At 44.5% G+C, this 8,506-nt stretch overlaps 1 non-coding gene across 1 annotated transcript; it reads left to right on the top strand.

Annotated features, from left to right (window-relative positions):
* Positions 1–681: 681 nt before the first annotated feature.
* On the top strand, positions 682–894 carry LOC148161947 (small nucleolar RNA U3). Its single transcript, XR_015767247.1, has one exon. It is a non-coding gene; the product is annotated as a small nucleolar RNA U3 (small nucleolar RNA).
* The last annotated feature ends 7,612 nt before the right edge of the window (positions 895–8,506 follow it).

Here is an 8,506-nt window from a genome sequence, read left to right as displayed (position 1 = left end):
TGCCCTCTTTAATACCCACCACCAGGCTAACCCATCCCCCCACCCCCTCCCCTCTAGAACCCTCTGTCTGTTTCTCAGAGTCCATCGTCTCTCATGGTTCGTCTCCCCCTCTGATTTCCTCCCCTTCATTTTTCCCTTCCTACTAGCTTCTCTCTCTCTTTTTTATTATTTTTTAAAATTTTTTATTGTTATGTTAATCAACATACATTACATCATTAGTTTTTCATGTAGAGTTCCATGATTCATTGTTTGTGCATAACACCCAGTGCTCCATGCAGAATGTGCCCTCTTTAATACCCATCACCAGGTAACCCATCCCCCCACCCCTCCCCTCTAGAACCCTCAGTTTGTTTCTCAGAGTCCATCTTCTCTCATGGCTTATCTCCCCCTCCGATTTCCTCCCCTTCATTTTTCCCTTCCTACTAGCTTCTCTCTCTCTCTCTTTTTTTAAACATATAATATATTATTTGTTTCAGAGGTACAGGTCTGTGATTCATCAGTCTTACACAATTCACAGCGCTCACCATAGCACATACCCTCCCCAATGCCCATCACCCAGGCACCCCATCCCTCCCACCCCCACCACTCCAGCAACCCTCAATTTGTTTCCTAAGATTAAGAATCCCTCCTATCAGTGAGGTCATAGGATACATGTCTTTCTCTGATTGACTTAATTTCACTTAGCATAATACCCTCCAGTTCATTTCTACAGTTTGTTACTAGAGAATTTTCTCTGAACGTGTAGAGGACCTGAAACCTCAAGGAGGAGGCACATTGTTCTCTCCTGAGCATGAACGTGATTTTAGGTGTTGTTTCCACAGCTGCCCATTGCCACTGATGATCGTTCTTCTCCTCCTTTGGAGGGTAAGAGAGAGAGGATGCAGTGTGAGTGCTTTCTCAACAAATAAAAATTAAAAAAGATAAACTGTACAACTAAATGCATTTTCACAGATGTACATACAATTGAAACTACTGCTCCATTCAGGACACAGGGCATTTCTTCTACCTCACAGCTTCCCTTGGGTGGATCCATTGAAGTCTCTCACTGCCTTCACCCTCAGCCCCAGGCAACCACTGGCATCAAAGACGGCTTGATTTTTAACCACGTTATGGAAATGGAACTCTTTTATGCCTACATTCCTCCGTGCAGCCTAAGGATTCTTATATCTATCCATATTACTAATGGATCACCAGTTCAGAATTTTTCATTGCTAAGGAGTATTCCTCTGTATGGATATATTTGGTCTGTACATTCACCTATTTATGGCCATCTATGCAGTTTCCTGGGTTTGGCCATGGGGAATAAAGCTATGATGAATATTCATGTGCAGTTTGCTGTGTGGCCATATTGTGTAAATCCTTAGGAGAGGAATGGCCGTTCACGTGATTGGTAAATGTTTATCTGTGGTTCAGCTTTTCTCGGTGGTTGGACCATTTTTCATTCCCACAAGTGTATGAAACGTCTAGTTACTTTACATCCTCACCACATATGTTTTCGGTCTTCGTAATTTTAGCCACGGGGATGGTTGTGTAATGGTAACTCACTGTAGTATTAATTTATCTTCCCAATGGCTGAGTGTACCGTCGAAAACTGACCTCTGTGCTTCAGAGCCAAAATATAAGACGAAGACAGAGTTTGGAATATTGAGGAACAATAGCTTTATTGCTTTTCGGGGCACAGGGGGCTAGAACAGGCCAAGGCCCTCAAAAACTGTAAGTCCCCTCCCCCTGAAGGAAGGGGCGGGGGGGTGTTTTATTTTGACAGAAATTGTGTGCATGCTGCCAGCCTCCTTCATCCTGTCTTTAGGGTGGTACCAGGCTCCTGAAACAAAAGGCTTAGAAGGGAGGAGCAGAGGTTTGCAGAAGAGAAGGAAAAGGTTACTTAGTTTAAGATGGAGCCTTGCAGAGACATTAGTGAATCCCTTTTGATTTATGTTCAACTTCATGCTTTTCAATGGTTTCAAGTGGAGCATCTTTTCAAGTGCTTTTTGGCCATTTGTGTATCTTCTTTTGTGAAGCATTTCTTCTTCAAGTCTTTTGACCAGTTTTCCTATTGCATTGTCTTATCAGACACAATATGTGTCAGAACATTACACTGAAAACTGAAGAGATTTGGGCAATTGTATGGTCATGGATGGAGCGCCCTAGGGTTCTGATTTGCCTTGTCTTGCTTGCGCCTTGAGGTAGTGGTTTACTTTTCCCGGAATGTTTAAATTAGAAAAGATTGGAGGGTGGAGAGGGGGCGTCCAACTTTAGTTGTCACCTGAGATCAATAGTGTGCTGCTGTGTAGAATAATGCCCCCTCCCTAGGAGCTGTTCAGGCTAATGCCAGGAACCTGTGCACATGTTCCATCCTGCAGCAAAAGGGACCCTGCACAGGTGCTTATGTTAAGGACCTTGAGATGGGGAGATGATCCTGGATTATCCAGGCGGCGCCCTGCAATGACAAGGGGGTCTTAAAACACAAAGAGGCAGAGAAGAGGTCAGAAGGAGGCTGTGTGAGGAGGACTCTGCCTGCTGGGGCTGGGGCTGGGGCTGAGCATGGAGGAGGGGCCTCTAGGAGCTGGAACAGGCAAAGAGACACACTGCCTGCTTAACCTAAAAAATAGCGCCAGGTATTTTACCAGCCAAATTGGGATTCCTGGGGAATAAAAGGGAAAGGTGATGTGGGACAACCAGCTGGTCTGAGGAAAGTCACCTAACCAGAGCTGTGCAGGGTCCCTGGTGTGGCTTGCAGTGAGGTCCTGCTCAGGGCCTCCATGGGAGGAAAGGCCAGCAAGTCAGGGGGCAATCATTTGAAAGCAGTAGAGGGACCAGGACCTGGAGCTCTCCCAGGCAAAATGGCCCCTAATCAGGAGCCAGATCCGTCATCTGAAAATAATCCAGAGCTGACACATGTGAGAACCGCCAGAGAAGGATATGAAAGCTTTTAGTATAAGTTTTCCATCAGTTGTAAATGTTAAACCGAGAAATAGAAAATATAAACAACACCCTCTCTATCTTTAAGAGATGAAAACTACAACGTCTGAAAGGAAATATACTACAAGGTATTGACAGAATTTAGAAAATGCAGAAGAAAAATTTTTGATAGAATTGTATTGACTCTGTAGATCTATTTGCATAGTATTGCCATATGAATTATATTAAATCTTCCAATGCATGCATACAGTTGTTTTTTTCCCCCCATTTGGTCTTTCATCTCTCGCAGAACCATTGCTTCTTATGCTTTTCAGTGAACAAGTCTTGCTCTCCTTGAATGAATTTACACCTGACACTTTTACTGTGTTGTGTGCCATTGTAAATAGAATTGCTTTCTAAATTTCCTTCTCAGATTGTTCATTGCTAGTGCATAGAAACACAACTGATTTTGTATATATGGTACCCTGCAACTTTACGGAATGAGTCTATGGACTCTAATATTTTTGTGTGTGGATGATTTGAGGTTTTTCTATCTTTAGGAGCATGTCCTCTGTAAATAGAGATACAGGTTGACCCTTGACCAATGCGGAGTAAGGATGGTGACTCTCAAGATCAAAAACCTGTGTATAGAGGCGCCGTGAGGGGCGGTAGCAGCGGCGGTGGTGGTGATAGTGGCGGTAGCTGTGAGGGGATTCCGGGAAGATGGTGCTGATTAAGGAATTCCGTGTGGTTTTGCCATGTTCTGTTCAGGAGCAAAGTTCCTGCATTCGTCAGGATGATTGCTCCGGAGGGCTCCTTGGTGTTTCACGAGAAAGCCTGGAACGCATACCCCTACTGTAGAACAAACCATTATGCCTCAGTTGTAACAAGTGTATATATGAAAGATGATTTCTTCATTAAAATTGAAACATGGCACAAACCAGACTTGGGAACATTAGAAAATGTACACGGTTTAGATCCGAACGCATGGAAAACTGTTGAAATTGTCCGCATAGATATTGCAGATCGAAGTCAAGTTGAACCAGCAGACTACAAAGCTGATGAAGACCCAGCATTATTCCAGTCAGTCAAGACCAAGAGAGGGCCTTTGGGACCCAACTGGAAGAAGGAGCTGGCAAACAACTCTGACTGTCCTCAGATGTGTGCCTACAAGCTGCTGACCACCAAATTCAAGTGGTGGGGACTGCAAAGCAAAGTAGAAAACTTCATTCAGAAGCAAGAGAAAAGGATATTTACAAACTTCATCACCAGCTTTTTTGTTGGATTGACAAGTGGAATGATCTGACAATGGAAGACATTAGGAGAATGGAGGATGAAACTCAGAAAGAACTAGAAACAATGCGTAAGAAGGGTTCTGTCCGAGGCACGTTGGCTGCTGATGTCTAGATGAGTCCCCTGTAGGGTCAGAGACAATATCAAACTGTTTACGTAATCAAGGTCAAGTGAGGGGAACAAGTGCAGCCAGTGATGAGTGAAGAAGGATCTGACCAGTATCTGGCAGTGCTGACGTTTCCCAGATGTGTGCTTGTGATGACATACTCACAGGTTCCCAACCACCTGTGTGTGTGTGTGTGTGTGTGTGTGTGTGTGTGTGTGTCTGTGGCTGCATATAAAACACATGTAGAGCTACAGATCAAGATACACACACTTGTGTATATATGTACATAGAAACATACTGAAAGGATTAGTACAATTTCTCCAAAGTACTGTACCTATCTTCAAGAATGTTTGGTTGTCTGACTCAGTTGCCTTAGGAGACAATGGCTCCGACTCCAAATCGGAAGTAGGTGTCCACTCCCATCAGTCTGTAAGCCTCGGGTCCTGATTCTGCAACAGAATCTGTAGTCCTTTGTGTCAGCTTCATACCCCCAACAGAGAGTAAATGATCTTTGGTTAAAGTAAAGATTGGTGTGTGTAGCATATTTATGTTAACTCTTTAGGCACTGAACTTAACATCCTGTCAGGTAAAGCTCGCGCAGCTGTGTGACTCACAAGGTCACATTCCCAGTGGCTCAGGTGACATGTCTCAAAGAAACCAAAGCATCCACTCAGTATTAGGTGTCTCTCCTAAAGTTCACTCTTGAAGGGCAAAAATGTGGCTCACAAACAGCTTGAAATGTGTTTGATAAATGTTTGTCTAATAGTTTTTTAAAGTCCAATTACCCAAATGACTTTCAGGACGGTTTGTTGTTTTTGTTTTTCCCAATGCTCTGCCTTTTTGACAGGACCCACGAGTCAATATACACATAGATTTATTCCAATTTGTTTATAATGAACCAGTCATTGTGTACATGACATATAATTCTATACATTCCTTCTTTTACCTGTTTACTTTCAGATGTTGAGATGATGGGAGGTTACTTGCCTCTTCCACTGACATCCTGAATTACAATTCTGCTCTCTGTTTAAAAAAAAAAAAAGGCTACTTTACCTTGTTATTCATCAAAGTCATCATAGGAGGTGTTTAAATCTGCATTTGGGGGGGCATCATTCCTTTTGAAAGATTTTATTTATTTTGGAGATAGTAAGTGTGAGCTGGGAGAACAGAGAGGAGGGAAAGGTAGAAAGAAACTAAGTAGACCCTGTGCTGAGCATGGAGCCGAATATGGGTCTTGACCCCACTACCACGACATCATGACCCGAGCTAAAACCAAGAGTCAGACCCTTAAGTGCCCGAGCCACTCACGCACCCTTGGTGTTTCTAAGAATAGAAAAGTCATTTTTCGCTCAAGCAAATAGAGGGTAATCTGTGAAGAATGATTGCAGATCATGGACTAACTATTTAGTGTCCAATGAATCCAAAATTTTGCTAGACATGTTTTCCCAAGATTGTGTAAAGTTACTATGAGCCAGCTCACCGGCAACTTCCAAAGCCCCAAACCTTTTTCTCCAAGACCTAGGGCATACTGTCACAAACTCAACCCAGCCCCTTCTTGAAACACATTTCAAGTGATCAGTTTTCTTGCATGACCCAACAGGCAGAGCAACTTTCCAGCTTGTTATGGGCATTAAGGGTCTCCCGTTTCTGTTACCAATGGAAGTAAGTGGTTTGCTTCATTATTTGGCATCTAGAGCCATGATTAGGGTCAAGTTTGTCTCCCCAGAAGTCATTAGGTGCTATTAAATGCAGTAACTTTCCTCCCACTACACTACACTTGACCCCACTCATGTATTATATTCCCTAAAACTTCACTTTCTGAGTAGATCGTTACTCTTTTTATTCAAGGCCCACCCAGGCAGCATTATTAAGATTATTATTAAAATCATGTGGCTTCAGATGCAAGGGTCCCCTACCCTGGCCCTTCCTGACCTTAGGGCACAACTATCTGCAGTAAGAATGGACAACTCCAACCCTTATCCAAACATCACTGATCCCTCTCAGTACACACTTTCTTGGAGGACACCTACAGTGTGGGTAGCTCCAAGTCGGAGCTAGGTGTCTGGGGCAGAGCCTCACGGTAACATCCTCCTCCTCTTGGAACCGGTGCTTCCCAGCAGCATAAACCACCACAATCCATCCTCTGGGGCTCCTCGGCAGGTGCACAGTTTCACCATGGACGAAGTTACTCTTCCAACCTCTTTGCCTAGCTCAGGCTGCTCCTTGCAGAGTTGGATGCTGCTGTATACATTCCTCAGTTTCCCTGGATTTTTCTGAAATCAACTTGTCCTTATTTTTACCTCCTTTGGCAACCACCTGCTCCACCATTGTCTTGTCCTTCCTAGGGTTATTCTCATCCTCCAAACCTGCTGATTTTCTATCTTCCATCTGCTCCCTCCGTTCTCTGTTTTCAGTGTGGGCTCAGCTCAGGCTCCCGCAGGAGACACACAGGGAAGGGACCAAGTCAGGTTTCAGCTGCAGTCCCCAGGGCTGCTTAACAGGCACCTCAGACCCTCCTACACTCACAGAAACTGAGCAGGAAGGCACTTTGGAGAATTTGAATAACAACCTCACCATACAGGAGAGGAAGCTGAGGCCCAGAGACGTGAAGAGATTTTCCCAAACACCTTCAACACCTAGTGGCAACGGTGCCCCCACACAGGCCTTGGCTGCAAGCTTCCCTGTGGAGGCTCCGGAACACACCCTCGAGAACCCCACATTTGAAATTCAGGGAACACTAAAATTAAAAGTTCAGCTTAAAAATAAAAAATTCATTTTCAGGAGACGTTGGATCAAATGTTGGTATTTCCACTGTTAAAAACAAGGCCATTCTGGGGTGCCTGGGTGACTCAGTCATAAAGCCTCTGCCTTTGGTTCAGGTCAGGATCCGCAGGGTCCTGGGATCGAGTCCTGGATCGGGCTCCTGCTTGGCGGGAAGCCTGCTTCTCCCTCTCCCACTCCCCCTGCTTGTGTTTTCTCTCTCGCTGTGTCTCTCTTGGTCAAATAAATAAATAAAATCTTAAAAAAAAGGCCTTTCTGGGGACCAATCTTTTCTCCCAATTATATAATTCTGTTACTTATATTAGCTTTTCCATCACTGGCTCAGGGATTAGGATCACAGAACACAAAAGTATTAAATAATACTTACCATAGTCACAAATAAAAGGCACTTCAATGATTATCTATAAAATATCTGACTCCTGTGCTAAAGTTCTCTTTCCTGAGAGCTGGCACTGGGTCTGCCTGCTCACCCCATGTCCCCCGTGCGTCCGAGAGACTGCCAGGTGAAACATTCAGTAAATACTTGTGAAGCAGATAGATAAATTTTACCAGCAATAACGAGCTTTTACTAATCTCCAGTCCCAACCATCTTTCCATTCAAACCCAATCCCGGTTCTGGGCTGAAGCAATAGAAGCACAGCCTTCAGAAAAGCAGTCCAAGATGCCAATAGCAGCTTCACCACATGTCCCATATGCTTTTGTGGATCATTTAATTATCTCTTTGAGCATATTTATCTCGTGTATGATAGAGAATGTAGAATATAACTTCGAGAAGGCAGCATGGACCACTGGAATGTTAGACGGGAAATGGGGTATCATGCAGCAGACAGGGGTCCCATCCCTGGGCACCAGCTGCAGAGCTAAAGAACACCTCCATCAGAGTCACTGTGTGCCTCTTAGAATGCCCTGGGGATAAGGCCCACAAATCTGCATTTCTGACAAAAGCTCCAAGGAGATTCTCACGTATGGATAAAGCCTGTTTTAAACAAAGAGCCGAGGATGGAGACTCTGAAAGACCCAGTGCTCACACCCTTCACCCAAAGTGGCTTTCAATGGAGAATGGGGACATTTCTGGGAAGGGCTCCTACTTAATCTGTGTCCTGCTTCCATGATTTGGGTTTTTAGGCCCTCCGTTTGCCTGTAGGTTTCCTCCTCTGCTCTAATTGCTGGGGAATGTCAGCCCTCATGGGGGTCATTTCTTTATGAAGACCTCTGTCATTTATTCTCCTCCTGGAGAAGGGACAGCGGAGATCAGGTCTGGGGTTCCACAGTTCTAGCATTCCTCCTAAGCTACCTGGCTAAGCTGAAAGCATCATGACAGTTCGAAATGAGGTCAGAGAAGAGGATCCCAGAGGAGTGAGATGCTGAGGGCAGGCCCTCTTCGGAGAGAGAACCACTACAAGGTCACTATCAGACCTGTTCAGGTGG

The sequence above is a fragment of the Eumetopias jubatus genome, unplaced genomic scaffold (genome assembly GCF_037043125.1).
Source record: "Eumetopias jubatus isolate StellerSeaLion01/CBP00866 unplaced genomic scaffold, mEumJub1_p1.0 scaffold_32, whole genome shotgun sequence".
Classification (NCBI taxonomy): Eukaryota; Metazoa; Chordata; class Mammalia; order Carnivora; family Otariidae; genus Eumetopias; species Eumetopias jubatus.
This window is presented reverse-complemented; position numbering and strand designations above follow the sequence as displayed.